At 44.1% G+C, this 16,944-nt stretch overlaps 2 long non-coding RNA genes across 2 annotated transcripts in view; one reads left to right on the forward strand and one right to left on the reverse strand.

Moving 5' to 3' along the window:
• Positions 1 to 16,348, reverse strand: part of LOC131919373 (uncharacterized) — a 30,082-nt gene extending 13,734 nt beyond the window's left edge. Inside the window, exon 1 of the long non-coding RNA XR_009381242.1 lies at positions 16,056 to 16,348. This is a non-coding gene — a long non-coding RNA (uncharacterized LOC131919373). The remainder of the gene's footprint in view (positions 1 to 16,055) is intronic.
• On the forward strand, positions 7,098 to 9,226 carry LOC131919371 (uncharacterized). The gene is made up of 3 exons (XR_009381240.1): positions 7,098 to 7,557; positions 7,891 to 7,960; positions 8,517 to 9,226. It is a non-coding gene; the product is annotated as an uncharacterized LOC131919371 (long non-coding RNA).
• Positions 16,349 to 16,944: the final 596 nt, after the last annotated feature.

A 16,944-nucleotide genomic window follows, 5' to 3' on the forward strand; every position in this document is an offset into this window, starting at 1 on the left:
AGGAAAGGCTTTCTCTGGAATCAGATATCTCCCCTAGCCATTTTCAAGGACTAAAGGAGACACCACCCAGGTGGTCACCCAACTTCCGAGGATTAACAGTGATAACCACCCACAGGCGAGTCTCCTAAATTCCACAAGGAGACACCGCCCAGGTGGTCACCCAATTTCCGAGGACTTACAGTGATAACCACCCACATACAAGTCTCCTGACTTAAGGTAAATTCCACAAGGAGACACCACCCAGGTGGTCACCCAACTTCCGAGGACTAACAGTGATAACCACCCACAGGCGAGTCTCCTGACTTAAGGTAAATTCCACAAGGAGACACTGCCTAGGAGAGGTGGATGTTAAGTAATAGCTTTACACAGTTTAGCTTGGACCCTCCCTTTTATATACCAGGACTTCCAGGGCACAGAAAGGAAAAAAAAAAAAAAAAGAGAGAATGGAAGAACTAGATGGGTAAGAACTTGAGAGGAACAAACTGAGATGGGGAAGAACTAGATTGAAGGGCTAGAAGAGAGGACTAGAGGAACGAGATGGAAGATGAGGAAGAGCCAGATGGGGAAGAACAAGATGAGGAAGAGCCAGATGAGAGAGAAGGAGATGGGAGAGGAGCTGATAGGGGAAAGAACTAGATAGATGAGAACCTAGAAGGGTCAGAACTATATGAAGGAATTAATATAGAACCTAGAGGTAAATAAATATAGAGAAATCAGGCAAGAAAGGAGCTAGACATGAGAGCAGAATAGAAGCTGTGTAGAGAGAGAATTGTCACAAAATAATAAAGTGTGTGAACAACAACAACAAAAAAGGGGTGCATGTCTGACTGACAGGGAGGAAGCCCCTGATATCTGTTTGATTAAGGACAGAGATCCTCGACTCTGGATTGTTTTTGATGTGATTGAGCCTGGAGGGTTACCCCCCCTCCCCCCAGAGCACATCAGGCTGTCATTGTTCTTAGAGCTTTGTTGGTTGTTTTGTTGGGGCAAAGTTTTTTTGTGTGCCCTTGGTCTTGTGTGTAATGTATTAACTGTTCTTATTGTTGACTTGACTGTGACGGACGCTATGGGACAGTTCCCTTCTTCTCTACTAGACCTTTGCCTAGCCCACTGGAAGAATGTGTGAGCCACAATAGAGGGAACTGGGTCCCCCACCCCCGCTCCCTGATTGAACTGAGATAAACAGGTAGCTTCTGCCAGATGGGGCTTGCATACTGCAAGAGGGGCTTGCTGGCTATGAATGAGGCCCTTGTCTCAGTGCTGATGTTCCGGTTCTTGGATTGTCTGTGTAAATGTTATTTGTTTCTGTCTACTAACCTCCCTTATTTTCCTAGAGGAAGAGGAGGAAAGAGAGGCATAACAAAGGCCATCTCCGTCCCTCCCTAGCTCTCTTGCTATCAGGACTGCAGCCAGCCGGCTGCTCTCAGGAGGGTGGGGTGCGTGCTCTCCGTACAGGCAGGCAAAGATGGGAGCTTTGGACAGGGCAATGGGGACTGCCTGCAATTGACAAAAACTGTGTGAACACTAAAGAGAGAATCTGACCCTCCCTTCCTTTACTGTGATAACTTCAAGGTCTCTTCTGCCGGCCAGCAGCTTCTCTTGTTAACCCTTCTCTGTCCTGATATTGCTTAAAAAGAAATGTTAAATTACCAGTTCAAGATACTGGGAAATTATGCTTTTGTTTCCACAGGAAAAATAAAAATTTACATGGGTTTTGGTCATTTGAGTTCAATGGGTTACAAATACTTGCCATCATTTAAGAGAATTGGTTTCAAATTATTGTTGGTTAAGATAAAATATAATGTTTTTATAAAAAATGGCTTGAGATATATATATATAAAAAAAAGAATGAAACATGTTTCAGATTTCTTTGTCTTGCTATTCTGCTGTTACATTGAGACTCCAAAGGGTCATAGTTGTAAAAATATCTGTCTACTCTACAGGTATGAATGAAAAATGTGGCCACATGTATGTTTGGTTTTGAATGTCTGAGTTTGCATGTCCTTTGTGTTAAGGAATACAAGTTAATACTAGTCATCTGGCTATTCAGATACTAGTTTAAAGCATAAACTGTTCTATTTAAAATAAAAAATAAAAAAAAACTAAGAGGTATATTTGACTAATACATCTATAGGAGAACAAATTGGCCTGGTTATTGTTACCAAACAGAGATATTTTCAAGATTAGGCCTAGATTTGTTTGGCTCAGATACATTTAATAGATAATGGTCCTCAAACCTGTGAAGGATCTGATAAATATGGCATTTACATTATTTGATAAAAAGCTTACTATAGCAAACAGAGACTCCGAGCTCCCCAGCTCCTAGCAATGACTCCCAAGGTCTCCAAAGAAGATATGAAACAATGACAAGAAGATGCCATCTGAATTGTGGACAATGCTGTCCTGACACCTGTCCTGCCAACACTATGAAGACTATAGGAGCCTGGGATGATGGCAGTCTGGGTAATGGATAATCTATGTTGTTTTTTTAAAAATAGACTTAAAAGTCTGGACTCAGGTAAAGTTTATCCTTCTCAGATCTTTGATGACATTTATGACTGGACTAGCTATAGCTTTCTCAGCTTAGTAATTGATTGATCAATGGATTAATTAATTAAAGTTAATAAGTCTCTTTAAAAAAGATAAACAGGTTCTAAATATAGACTTACAGATGCTTTTCATTGGGCCAAGGAAATTTCAGTCCAATCTATATTTGGTTCTCTAGACAAAAAAGACACTATGGATTTCAGGGCAAATTGATAATACTACAATTACTAAGACTATGGGTCTAAAAGTTCCAAATGAGTTCATAAGTTTTAACTCCTGTTCCTAGTTTATATCTGTCTCAACAGGTTTCCACTTGGCTGACAGATACATCCAAGCATCATTTGCTGGTGACAACCTACTGCAAATGACTATGAGCCCTGAACTTGCTGAAAGCTGATATGGACCAATTCAGCCGATATGTATACCATCTCTTCAGCTGGTCAATAGAACATTCCCTCTTGTCTTTGACTAACATTCTGGATTTCCAGGGCCTTGATAACAACGTCCCAATGTCAGCAGGAAGTAATTATAGAAGAGAGAAAACATCGACCCTGTTTCCCCCCCACACCCTGGAATGTTAGCTCTAAAGGGAATTTCTTGTCATAGGGAACCTGAGATAAAGTTCCAAGTTCCTTGAGGATAAGGAACTCTGTCAGCCATCATAAGGCTTTTGGCCTTGTGCTTCTGCTAATTACTGTTGGCTCTTATATCACTGATGTCTTAACTAAATGATGATTCATGTCTGGGTACCACTAAACTGAAGATGCTAGAATTCCAATATCCACCTCTGAACCCATGACACACTTGCAGATGGCAAAAACTAAATAAGGGGAAGCTCACTTTGCCATTGATAATGGGAAAACTCCTATGTTCTGGTCCAATTAGTCTCCGATATGGAATTCTTTGAGCAGAGAGGCAGATACACTCGAGAACCTGTGTCTATGACTATTGCCCTCTTGTTAGGTATTGGGGCATCACTGCAGGAATTGGTACAGGAACTACTGCCCTCGTGCAGAGCAACCACCTTATGCAGTTACAAATGGCTATGACTACTGACCTAGAGGCCATAGAAAGATCCATTTCTGCTCTGGAGAAATCTTTAACCTTGCTCTCTGAGGTTGTGTTACAAAACATAAGAGGTCTGGATTTACTATTTTTAAAGGAGGGGGGATTAAGTGCAGCCTTGAAGGGATAATGCTGCTTTTATGCCGACCATACTGGTATTGTCAGGGAATCGATGGAAAAATTAAGGGAAAGGCTGGCTCAAAGAAAAAGGGAGTTTGAAAATCAGCACGGGTGGTTTGACTTTTGGTCCCTGGGCCTTTCAGCGGTTGACTCAGTTTATCAAAAATCAGATTGATTCGGCCTTACCACGACATGTCTCGATTCATTATCACAGAGTAGATTCCAAGGAGGCCGGCCAGGAGCCCCATCAAGGACTCAGATTCAGTGTCCTAAGGCCCTAACGTCCCCACGGTCCTGCTAGAGGGTACTCAATGACGGGAATAGTACAGGGCCCACGCCGGAGACAACAGCATACAGAGGTCGCCTGAGACCGGCTCAACACGGCATGCTGCCGAGCGTGGGAAGCCCCCTGTGTAGCCTAAGACAGGGACTCTCTCGGACCACCCCGATCACATGGACTTGGTCCATTTTTGAGAAAAGAGGGGGAACTGTTGGGGACCGATTCCGGACAGTGGTGTCCTTACTTTATCAAACCTTACAAAGGCAGGAAGTTCCTGGCCTAACCGCGGGCTGTACAACTTCCTGGAATACCTGCTAATCAACCAGCTGCAGGGGCCTGGGACCAAAGTGACCTCACCCTCCCTTAGGAATTTTCCATCCTTCTCTCTGTGCTTCCCCTGCTTCCCCCACCCTGCCTGAAGCCCTGTTTATAAGCCTCAATACCCAGTCAATAAACGGAGACCTCGACGCAACTCAGAATGTCTCTGTCTTCCTTTACGCGCCTGGTCTCCTTTCTCTCTCGCCCCCATTGATCTTTCAGGAGGTGCCTCCTCGAGTCTCATCAAATAAACTGGCCCGCGGGACCGGGCATTCAGGAAACATGAAGAAGGGGCAGAAAGATTTTACAAGCCTGAGGACCAGGATGACTACTGAATAACAGGTTCTTCTGGACAAGACAGGATGGTTGCTCCCATCAACTAATAAGAATATGCTTGCTGAATAAGACAACACCAACTGATTTGCCAACATGGACGGAGGAAAATTTCAAAAGGCCTAAGCCCTAGATGAAGATTTACAGGCACTCAATGATTACTGAGAGAGAACCAGCTTTTCTTTTCCTTCCTTCCTTCCTTCCTTCCTTCCTTCCTTCCTTCCTTCCTTCCTTCCTTCCTTCCTTCCCTCCCTCCCTCCCCCTCTCTCTCTTTCTCTCTTTCTTTCCCTTCCTTCCTTCCATCCATCCTTCCTTCCTTCCTTCCTTCCTTCCTTCCTTCCTTCCTTCCTTCCTTCCTTCTGGCTGCATTCCTGCTGAGCTGCACCTGGCCTGCCCCCAGAGAGCAGCACCTAGCCCTAATCCGTCTTTTGTTTAGCAGACACCTTTTGTTTCTCTTGTTGCCCTCTCTGTGAATCTTGTCTCAGAGTCTCCCAAGGATACAAAGGCCTGTGCAAAACTTGGTTCAGGAAACCCAGAAAACCTGAGAAACTGAGGAATTTGCACTTGGCATTGTATCTCCGGGAGCTCCTTTCGGGTTGTTTTGAGCAGATGGAAATTAACTGGCTAAACTGTAACGGAGAAAAATAAAAATGCCCAAGGCGAAGGGATAGGGCTTCAGTCCTTCCAGGCTGGACACCCCTGCAGCGATGAAAGGCTAGATTCATTCTTAAGATGCCTCTGACTGAGTCTTCATTCCACGGATCTGTGTTAACCCACACATTCGTGTCGTAACACACAGCGACATTTCCTTCCTTCCTCCTTCCTTCGTTCCTTTCTTCCTTTCTTTTTCTGGGAAGAAACCCCAATCCTAAGGGGTCAGCTCTAAATATAGATGAATAAGGGCAACACTAATTAGACTCAGTATGTTTTATGTGTGCATGTATATTTATATAAAAATAACTCTATAAGAAATAATGAATTTGAGATGGGTGGTTGGGGGACCAGTGAAGAGCTAGTCAGGGAGAAAGGGGGTAGAAAGAATAAAAATAGGTTGTACTCAAGTATGAAATGCTGTGAGATATTGCTTTTGTACACTGGTTTAATAAAATGCTGATTGGCCAATAGCTAGGCAAGAAGTATAGGTGGGGCAAGCAGATGGAGAGAATGATGGGAAGAGGAGGGCTGAGTTAGGAGTCGCCAGCCAGACGTGAGGAAGCAAGGTGACAAGACAGAACTGAGAAAAGGTACCAAGCCACATGGCTAAACATAGATAAGAAATATGAGTTAAATTAAGTGTAAGAGCTTGTCAGTAATAAGCCTGAGCTAATGACCATGCAGTTATAATTAATATAAGCCTCTGAGTGATTATTTTATAAGCAGCTGAGGAATAGTGCGGCTGAGCGGGACAAAGAAAAACTTCCAGCTACAATGAAATCCTCAAATTAAAAAAGAAAAACATAGGAACTAAAGATTAATTGTAGCAGGAATCTTAGAGAGTCTTATTAATAAAATCAAACCTGAGGCCAGTTATTAGGGTGAACACTGGAAGGTCAGAGAGACAGAACAAGCCACAGCTAACCTCACCTGGCCAACTTCTCAGCTGATCTTGTTTCCTCAGAGTGGAAGCTTCTGTGTCTTTATCCCAATGGCTCTCAGCTGAACTGCTGCTCGAAAGCCTGAAGCTTAACCAGCTAAAAGCTTCTAGTTTCTGGTCTTCACGCCTTATATATCTTTCTGTTTTTGCCATCACTCCCTGGGATTAAAGGCTCACTTCTTAGGATTAAAGGTGTGTCACCGTGCCTGGCTGTTTCCAATGTGGCCTTGAACTCACAGAGATCCAGAGGGATTTCTACCTCTGGAATGCTAGGATTAAAGGTGTGAGTGCCACCATTTTCTAGCCTTTGTATCTAGTGGCTGTTCTGTCTCCGACCCCAGATAAGTTTATTAGGGTGCACAATATTTTGGGGAACACAATACCACCACAATTAATGAATATAAATTAAGTAAGTAAGATAAAATGATGAAGAGGCCTGCCTGCTATAGCTCCATCATGGTATACAGTGTTATCATAATGGACAAGGTTATTTCTCTGAAATCCTCTTTCATTTCCACATTTCCACAAAGTGATGAAAAAGGTAGAAAGCCCTAGAAAATGCATAGTCAAAGTGGGGTACTGGCTTGTTCCAGGTCCAGGTCTTTCAAGGTCCAGGAAAGCTCCCCAAGGCCTCAAACACGTGGACATATACCATGCTTGGGCCCAGTCTTGGCCAACAGACTGCCAATATCCATGTGATCCCAGGAGCAGAGCCATTGTCAGCATCCCATTCTTGCTCAGTATACACACACCCTTACACCCAGCCCCTGGCTTGACTAGCCCGGTGCTCTGTACCAGAGGAAGAGTGCGTACGCATCATAATGTGAACTACGTCATGGGTGAGGTCACCTAGGAGATAACTGCCACATTTGCCACAAGCTCAGCTGCTCATAGATTTCAGCTGTGCCTTCTGAAAAGATGACCAGAAAGCTTCCTAGACCTCTGGGCTCTTTACGAAACCCACCTTCTCCACCTCCTCCTTCCCCTCTTCATCCAGTCTCCTTTCATTTCCTGCCTGTGCCAGCAACCACCCCTAAACCTGCTGCAGAGACCAATTCCCTTTTTGTTTACCAACCTACCCATTTCCCTTCTATAAGGCACGCTTCCTTCTTCCCCACCTTAATGGTCCACATGCCCTCCTCTTCCTCTATTGACAGACTTCCCACTAAGTGCCCTGATCTTGTTTTTTTCCCTTCCCCCAACTCCTCCAACTTTCCCTTAACTCCTCCCAATAGCCCTACCAAAGCAATGCATTTTATCTCACGACCACAAAAAAGGCAGCTATTGACTGCTAGATTGGGTAGGTCCAAGTTTGATTCTGGGAAGACTTAGTTGGAAAGGGTATGGACCATGGTTTTCAGTACTTCAGGCTCCTAGCAGTCTGACCTGCTGAATCCAGGGAAGGCGAAGACGACGAAGCCAGTACTCAGCCTGGAGCCTCCCAACACTGACTTCTCTACTGGGCTCTTCTCTTCATCAGGCCATCATTGAGAAATACCCCAGCCAGTCCGAGAGAAACCAGTGTCCTTAAAGGCTACTTCGCAGAGTCACCAAGAAAGCTTGCTCTTTCACAGGACAGCTTGGAAAAGTTTTATGTGGTGACTGAATCTCCTTCACTGTGTTTGTTCTTCAGGACCAAGGATGAAATGTCCCAGGACACACAGACTATAAGTGAAGAAAGTGGTTGGGAACTGGAGCCTCGAGTAAGTGTGGTTTCCTCACCTGCGAAGCTCTGAGCGGCACAGCAGCAATGCAGTGTGGGTAGGAAGCTGAGGGCTATACCACAGTAGGATTTGGGATCCACACTATTGTATGTGACTGTGGGTAACATCAAACAGCTTCATGACTCACTTTCCTTGTAAGCAGATGGAGGTATTACGAGCTTGAGGCAGTGAATGAGGTAGTACTTGCAGTGCGCCCATGACTGTAAAGGAGCCACTCAGTGCTTTTGGGTAATCTTCAAAGGCAGTGAAGCAGGACAGGCAGGCATGAGAATGGACCCTGCTGATGCCTGTGCTCTCCACATCTCATATTTAAATACGGCTGAGAACATGTTGTTTTGTACAGTTCCTGTGAGTTAAATATATAAAAAAAATTTAAGGACTATTTTGCTCTACCAATGCATCCTGTAGCACCTATGACAAAATATGGTCATGTCAACATGAAATTCAATGGCTTTGTCTGTATGTAAAGCATATGCCTGAGTTTCCAGTTAGTTACTTCATTTCTGTCTATCTCTCTGCCCTGCTTCCCTTCCAGTTCTCCTCTTTCCATAACCAAGATGACGTCATTGGCAAAAATCTGCACAAGCTGTCTCCAACTATATTTCAACTGAGACCAACTGAGGAATTTCATGCAAGAATTTCAAGGCAAGAGCTGGCGTTTCCAAAAAGAAGCGTCACTGATAAGGAAGGGCTTATAAAATAGTTTATCTAGATACTCAGTTGATGTCAAAGTGATCGACAAGCTGTCGCTGACGATAAGAACACACTAGAAGGACAACTGCCAATAAACTACAAAGAAGACAGAACTATTTGTCCAACTGGAATGAGTTACTGTCTTAAACTGACCAAGTTTATGATGAGACAGGAAAACAGGCCCAGTCTACATGTTATCTATACAGTCCAGGATTGCTCTGTCTATGACAACTCCATTCTCAGTGAGCAGATAGTTCACTTTGCTGAAAGGACAGAACATTGCATTTCTATTCACCAGGCATTCACCAGTGATGAGGATAATGACGACAGCCTCTGGAGAAATGCACTCAACCATGTTGGGGTACTGACTCTTTCCCATTTCCCCAGTTCCTGGTTTGGAGTCCTCACTAAGAACACAATTGTTGCATGCTCTGCAGCTGGGGTCCTACTGTCTCTGATCCCGGGGGAAGGGGGTGAATAGATGCAGAACCAAACAACACAGGCTCTGGGAGGTTGTAAGCAATCTTGCTTATTAAACAAAGGACTGAGGTACTTATGTGTGTACCTTTTGATGGGCTCTGCTTCCAGCTGCTGTGGTGTTTCCTGGTTGGCTCTGGGTCATATGTCAACAGTGGTCATCTTGAAGGTCCAGTTTCAGGGTCCTCTGGGTCAGGATACTGCTGTGGGATGTTCTATATGCTATGAATGTGTTGCTCTTATTGGTTGATAACTAAAATGCTGATTGGCCAGTAGCCAGGCAGGAAGTATAGGTGGGATAAGCAGAGAGGAGATTTCTGGGTAGAGTAAGGCTGAGTAAGTAGATGCCATCCTGCCATCCAGGGAGCAGCATGTGGTGGCACACAGGTAAAGCCACAGAACACGTGGTGACATATAAATTAACAGATATGTATGGTGTATTTTATTTGTACTGAAATGTGATTTTAATTGTATGTTAATAAATAAAGTTGCCCCGGGGTCAGAGCTATTAGAGCCATAGCAAGAGCATGGAGGTGGTGGCGCACGCCTTTAATCCCAGCACTTGGTAGACAGAGCTAGGTAGATCTCTGTGTGTTCAAGGATACAGCCAGCATTGGAGACACACGCCTTTAATCTCAATTCCAATCATATAAGACCTGGAAGTCTCTACAGACAGGCAGTGACGAGGCAGTCATATGTTTGGGTTTACAACCAATGAGAAGGCAGAACAGAAAGACTATATAAAGACAAACACACAGGAAGTAGGTCTCTTTCGGAGAGGTCTCTTGGCTTAAGAGGCTAGCTGCAGGGTAAGGCTCTTAGCTCTGATCTCTTGGCTTTCTTCTTTGCATTGGTTCTGTGTTTCTTATTTAATAAATGGTTGGTTACATCTACAGATATGGGCTGAGTTTAAATGTAAGAGCTAGTCAGTGGTAGGCCTGAGCTAATGGCCGAGCAGTTTTAATTAATATAAGCTTCTGAGTGATTATTTTGTAAGCAGCTGCAGGGTCTGTAGGACTGGGCAGGACCAGAGAAAACTCAGCTACAGGATACTACTGTGCATGTTAGAGCTCTTTGTTAGCTTAAGTCATGGCCCAGTACTTTAGGCCTTATCCGCTGCACACAATCATACTCTCTGCCTTCATCCCCACCAAGTGGCAGCCACACAGAGTTACATGATTTATCTAGATACTCAGTTGACACCAAAGTGGCAGACACGCTGTTATCGACAAAATGGAAACACACTAGAGAGACACCGCTTCTCTTCCTGATGCCTACCAATCCAGATGTAGAACTCTCAGCTACCTCTCCAGCACCACATCTGCCTGCATGCCGCCATGCTCCCTGCCATAGGATAATGGATTACACCTCTGAAACTGTAAGCAAGCCCCAATTAGATGCTTTTTAAAAAATTCATAAGTTGCTATTGTTTTTTTAAAAATTCATAAGAGCTGCTATGATTTTTTAAAAATTCATAAGAGTTGCTATTATTTTTTAAAAATTCATGCGTTGCTATTGTCATGGTGTCTCTTCACAGCAATATAGCACTGACTAAGACAAATACATAGTTCAAGAATATTTATGTCAGTTCAGACTGACATAAAATATAACGCAAAATAAATGTTATCTTTTTGTTGATTGACTGCACTAAAAACTTTTCTCCAAATGACAGTAGTAAAAAGATATTGTTTACAGATTTTCATGTTAAAAACTAGAAATAAAAAAGTGTTCATATATATACAGGAGACTGTATAACATGTGTGACTGGAGACTTAGTGTTTTATAAGACTGAGAATAAAGGCAGATAGCTTTGAGTACAGGTGGAAGAACGTTTGTGTGAGAATGTCACAGAGAAACCCATTCAGCTGAGGGATCAATAACTAGAAAACTAGAATAAAAAGTTTACAGCTATTCCACTTTTCATTGTGATGTGGAAGTCAACATGAATTGATTTGTTTTATACATATATTTTCAGGTCTACTGAAAACCTCAAAACATGTTTTTTAAAAGTAAGTATAATCTGCATGTTAAACTACAAAAAGATGAACTGATATAAAAAAAAATGGTCAAAAATCCTGAAAAGGCAAGAAAAAATGGGGTTGACAAAAATGGGAATGAAGAACACAGGAATCAAATGGAAAAGTTTAACACTGATAGTGCTCTAACCATTAGCAGTGTGGTGGTTTGAAAGAAAACGGCCCCAAAGGGAGTAGCACTATTAGGAGGTATGGTTTTGTTGAAGTAGGTGTGACCTTGTTGGAGGAAGTGTGTCACTGTGGAGGTGGGCTTTGAGGTCTCATATATGCTCAAAGCATGCCCAATGAGTCAGACCACTTCTTGTTGCCTTTGGATCAAAATGTAAGGACTCTTGGCTCCAGTACCATGTCTGCCTGCATGCTGCCATGCTGCACCATGATGATAATGAGCTAAACCTTTGAACTGTTAGCCAGCCCCAATTAACTGTTTTCCTTTATAAGAGTTGCTATGGTCATAGTGTCTCTTCACAGCAATTGGAACCCTAGTTAAGATAATCAGTTATTACTGGAATTAAAATTTTAAATCACTAGTTTTGGAGAATGATAGTCAAGATATAACAAAAATTGATTTTGACAGTGGAAGCTTCTTAATACTGGGGGTGGTGGTTAATGCAGAGACTCATGACTGCTCAGAGTACTGATAAGAAGCAAATGTGAGTGCTCAGCCTTAGATGGGACATTTACATCTACCCCAAAGCCCAGAGAGAATCATGTAAGAAGGGAAATAGAAAGACTTCAAGAGCTATTGAGATGGAGAGGAAAGCTCTGAAAGGCTAGCCTTTGGTCCCGACAAGGTTACACATGAACTCATAACAGCTGTGGTTACCTGCACAAGACCCATACAAGATCAAGCCAATTAAAAATTCAAGCATGGAGGGAGGAGTTATGGCTGATGCCCCACCCCTTACTCAGTCTATATTGGCAGTTAAAGTCTGCTCAGGGCAGAAGATTCACTATCTTTGGTGGGGTGGCCACTAACAAGCTGCTGAAATGTCTGATTCCATACCCATGCACATATAGGCAGCACTAACTGGGTTCAATGGGCTATAAGAAAAGAGGGCGTGAAGTTGGGAGACAGATGCATTGTGGGTGTCTGGGGGAAAATTGAAGAGCAGAGTAGTGGTGGATATAATTAAGATACATTGTATACATGCATGAACTTTTCAAATAAAAATGTTCGACTCTATGTCATCATTTAAATATCATATACACATGTAAAATTAAAAAGATGGATGAACCTGCCTATCATCATCGATGGTTCCCTCCCTGATATACAGTGCTGCTGCAATGGACAAGGCCATCTGTTCTCTGATCAATCGTTCATTTACCCAGTGACACAATGAGGGAGGAAGATTTGAGAAATGCATTTAACCATAGTATGGCGCTATCTTCCAACACTCTTCCCAATTCTTGCCCCAGGAATGCTCTCCCAGTCTCCAAACACATGGGCCTATCTAATGTATGGGACCAGGTCTGACCAAGAGATAGTAACCTCCATGTTACCCAAGATACAGGCTAATATTAGAATCCAGTCTCCAGGTTACCCAAGACACAGGCTAATGTTAGAATCCAGTGCTGTTTGCCAGGATCATTTCATTTCCCTGGGCGTCAAGGATGATTCATCAGGACAAAAGGAGGGCACATTCACCTCACAATGAGCATTCAGTTTTCTGCCCTACCTACTTCCCTCCCCTGAAACATGCTTCTGCTCAGCTTCCTTAATAACTGCTGTGACCAGCTCTTCCTTCTTCCAACCTTTCCTCTAAGCAACAGATGAGCTCTTTCCTGTTTTTTTCCTCTTCCCTGGTGGCATACTGCTAAGAGTCCTTCCTAATAGTCCCCTACTCTCTAATCCCTACCATGCACCAGCTACAGTATGCCATACTTGCTGAGTCAGAACACTCAACCTGAATAGCCGGATTCCTTGCTAATATTGCATTTCACAAATTTTGATGGACTGTGCCTTGCTAATAGATTGACCACGGTGAACACAGGATCACAGGCTAATAAAACCTGCAGATAGCTTGGCAAAAGACCTCATTTATTTCTTTGTGGATGTTAAATCTGAATGTAGCCATAATGAAAATCAAGGCAGACGTAATGGGAAATAAGACAGTCCTGGTAACTAGACCATGGTGTCCCTCTACTATAGGACCAATAGTCTTTGATATCGAAACTCCATCTCCAACCATGGAAACCAATCAGACCTCCATCTAGTCCCTAGTAACCAAGAGCTCACTCAGCCACTCAGACCAGCATCTTCCAGCACTCAGAATCCGTTAAACAACCTCTCTCCTCACCCAGTCCCTTGTAACCTGGATCTCCTCATATCCAGTCCCTCGTCATCTGAGCCAGTTTCTATTACCATTTCTACCAAACACTCCCTGGTAAACAAAATCTTCCCTGACCCAAAACCTGGCTACCAGCCTTCTCTCACCCAAGGCCTCTCTTCGAACCCCTGGTAATCAACATTTTTCCATCAACGGTCACTGGGAACCATCATCTCCTGCCACCATCCTGTCCCTGGCAAACAACCTCAGTTCATCTGGTCCCTGCTAACCAACATCTCCCTTTATCCCATCACTAGCAAACTGGTTAGTTTTGGTCAACTTGACACAAGTTTGACACATCTGAAAAGAGAGAACCTCAACTGAACAGCCTCCACCAGACTGTCCTGAGTGCATAACTGAGACCCTCTCTCTTTCCTTCCTTCCTTCCTTCCTTCCTTCTCTCTCTCTCTCTCTCTCTCTCTCTCTCTCTCTCTCTCTCTCTCTCTCTCTCTCTCTCCTCTCCCCTCTCTCCTCTTTTTCTCCCTTTTTTCTTCCTCTTCCTTTCTTCTTTTTCTTGCTCCTCCTCCTCTTGTTCCTCCTCTTTTCGAGACAGGGTTTCTCTGTGTAGTCCTGGCTGTCCTGGATCTTGCTCTGTAGATTCAGAGATCCGCCTGCCTCTGCCTCTGGAGTGCTGGCATTAAAGGTGTGAGCCGCCATTGCCTGGCTAAGAGGCATTTTCTTGATTGCTAATTGATGTAGGAGGGCCCACCTCATACTGTGTGTGTCACATCCTTAGACAGGTGGGCCTGGGCTGCATAAAAAACCGGCTGAGCAAGCCAGAGGTGGTGAGCCAATAAGTAGTGTTCCTCTGTGGTCTCTGCTTTAGTTCCTGTCTCTAGGTTTGTGCCTTGGTTTCCCTTGATGATGGACTATAATTTATAAGCTAAAGTGAACCTTTTGGGCAGTGTTTTATCACAGCAGCAGAAAAGCAAACTACAGCATCTGGTAACCAACATTTCCCACCACCTTGTCCTTAATAACTGCTATGATTCCTGGTCCAAATAATAAGTTTCCCACTGACGCAGTAAGCCAAATTAATCCAAATTACAAATTCAACAACAAGTTCAATAAGAGCATAGCAACTCCTGGGCAGATTCACTGGTCTTGGAGAAAGAAACCAGAGAAGTTGCAGCCCTCAGCAAGAGCAGGAACATTTTATAGGTTGTAGGCAAGTGGTGATGACGTGCCCACTGTAAGTTTGGTTTGTGTGTAAGTATGGTCAAAAGCTGAGCACTTAGGTGGGGACTTGGGAGGCTGGCAACTTCAAGGGAGGGACTATGCAGGGGCAAGCCAAATGTTCCAATGGAACAGTAACCAGTATCTCATCTACCACATCCCTGGTAACATCTGCACACACTAAGTCCCCAGTAACCACTATGTGCCTCCAGGCTGTCACTTGTAGCCAACATCTCCCAACAGACAGCCCCTGCCTATTTATATGTTCACCAGTCCAATCCAGGGTAACCATCTCTTCACACCCTGGTAACCAACATGCCCATTGCTACCAAGTCCTTGGAAACCAACCTCCCTACATTCAGGCCCTGGTAACCAAGACCACCCACTCAGTTCCTGATGACCCTTACATGTCTCTGTACTCTTCCAGGTAACCAATTTCTTTCTCCTCTCGGTCCCTACTTTTTTTTTTTTCTTGGTTTTTCGAGACAGGGTTTCTCTGTGTAGCTTTGTGCCTCTCCTGGAACTCACTTGGTAGCCCAGGCTGGCCTCGAACTCACAGAGATACGCCTGGCTCTGCCTCCCGAGTGCTGGGATTAAAGGCGTGTGCCACCACCAACCGGCTCTCGGTCCCTACTTAACAACCTCTTCTCTCACCAGCCCCTTACAACCTGGTTCTCACCGATTAACTGACACCCTTCTAACTAACTCTCAGTCACAAAGATCTCCCAATCAACTTGTCAGTGTAGGGTAAAAGGGGCCAAGGAAAAACACTTTACCCCTGACTTGACCCCAAGACCAGGGACAAGGACTTGAAATCCCACCAATCCCTGAGCTTTCCCCAGAGTCAGACCACAGAATCCCACCAATTACTGAGGTACCTGAGCATGAAATCCCACCAATCCCTGAGCCTGCCCCAGAAACAATTTTCAGCAGAGCAGGACTTTTGCTGCGGAACTTTCCCCTGGTGGAGCAGAGTTGTTACACTCTGGGGGACCTGAGCAGAGCTGTAACGCTTGCCTAACTGGAGCAGAGCTGCCAGGATGCCTTCCCATCAGAGCTCCAACGCTTACAGTCATAACCGACATCTTCCTCTGAGGAGGCTCTGGTGTCCAGATCATCCCCACAGCATTGCTTTGTTGACCAATATCTCCCTCTACCAAGTCCCTGATACACAAGTCTCTCCTGTCCTGGTCTAGTAACCAACAGAACCCCCACTCAGTCCCTCAGCCTTGTCCCTGGTAACTAACATCTCCATCCATCTAGTTCCTGGACAATATCATCTCCTACAATGTAGTCTGAGTTAATCAAAATCTCAGTCCACAGTATATCCCTAGTAAGCAACCGGTTCAAGCATGTAGTCACCTGTAACTGTGATTTTCTTTCTCCTAGCCCCTGATACCATGCAACTTAAGGAGGCACCATTCATTCTAGTTTAGGTTTCTAGGAACTCATTCCATCACAGGGTAGAGTGGAAGACTTGGCAGGAGATAGAGAGGACTGGAACTGGAGAGAAGATTGGAAGGCATGTTAGCAGAAGCAGCAGGAGACTTTACAACCCCGCAGTCACGCCCACTTGTGAAGCTGAGCGGGCAGCAAGTGGGGCTGGGCTATATAGCCTCATGGCCGGGCCCCCAACGCCTCATTTCCTCTAGAGAGCCGCCACTTCCTGGATGTTCTAGAAACCTCCGCAAACAGCGCCACCCAGTGTTCAAATATTGATAAGACAAAGAGAAAAGGGCTGCAGGCTCCAAACTCCCTACAAGAAGTGAAACCCTTTAAATCGTGCGTATTTTAACGTGTAAGTTACAGTATAATAAAAACGTACTTGTGTAGCTAATATGTTAGGAATAGCAACAAAGGATTTTTTTTCAATGCGCCGAGATCAGTTTTTAAAGTCCCTGGAGCCATCAAAGTTATCTGTCAAGTTGTTAAGCTCAGTGTGCGCACTTCTGACACATGCTGTCAATTTACAACCTTGGCTGGGTGGAACGTACACAGTTTCCATAATTATCTTACGAGCCTCCTGAGGCATTCATAATCAGGGTGGAAATAAAAGAATTTGTCATACTGACAACTAACAAGAAAACTACAACTTCATTTCCAAATTGCAAATCGCCACTGCCTGTAGTTTTATGCGTTCAGCAGGCAAATTCTTCCTACTCCTAGAAACTGTATACAGCACTCTGAGCCCTTTTATTGGTGGTGTTTCTTATCTCTTTTACTTTGACTTACTTTTTTCTCTGTGTCTCTT

This window comes from Peromyscus eremicus, chromosome 9 (assembly GCF_949786415.1).
Source record: "Peromyscus eremicus chromosome 9, PerEre_H2_v1, whole genome shotgun sequence".
NCBI lineage: Eukaryota > Metazoa > Chordata > Mammalia > Rodentia > Cricetidae > Peromyscus > Peromyscus eremicus.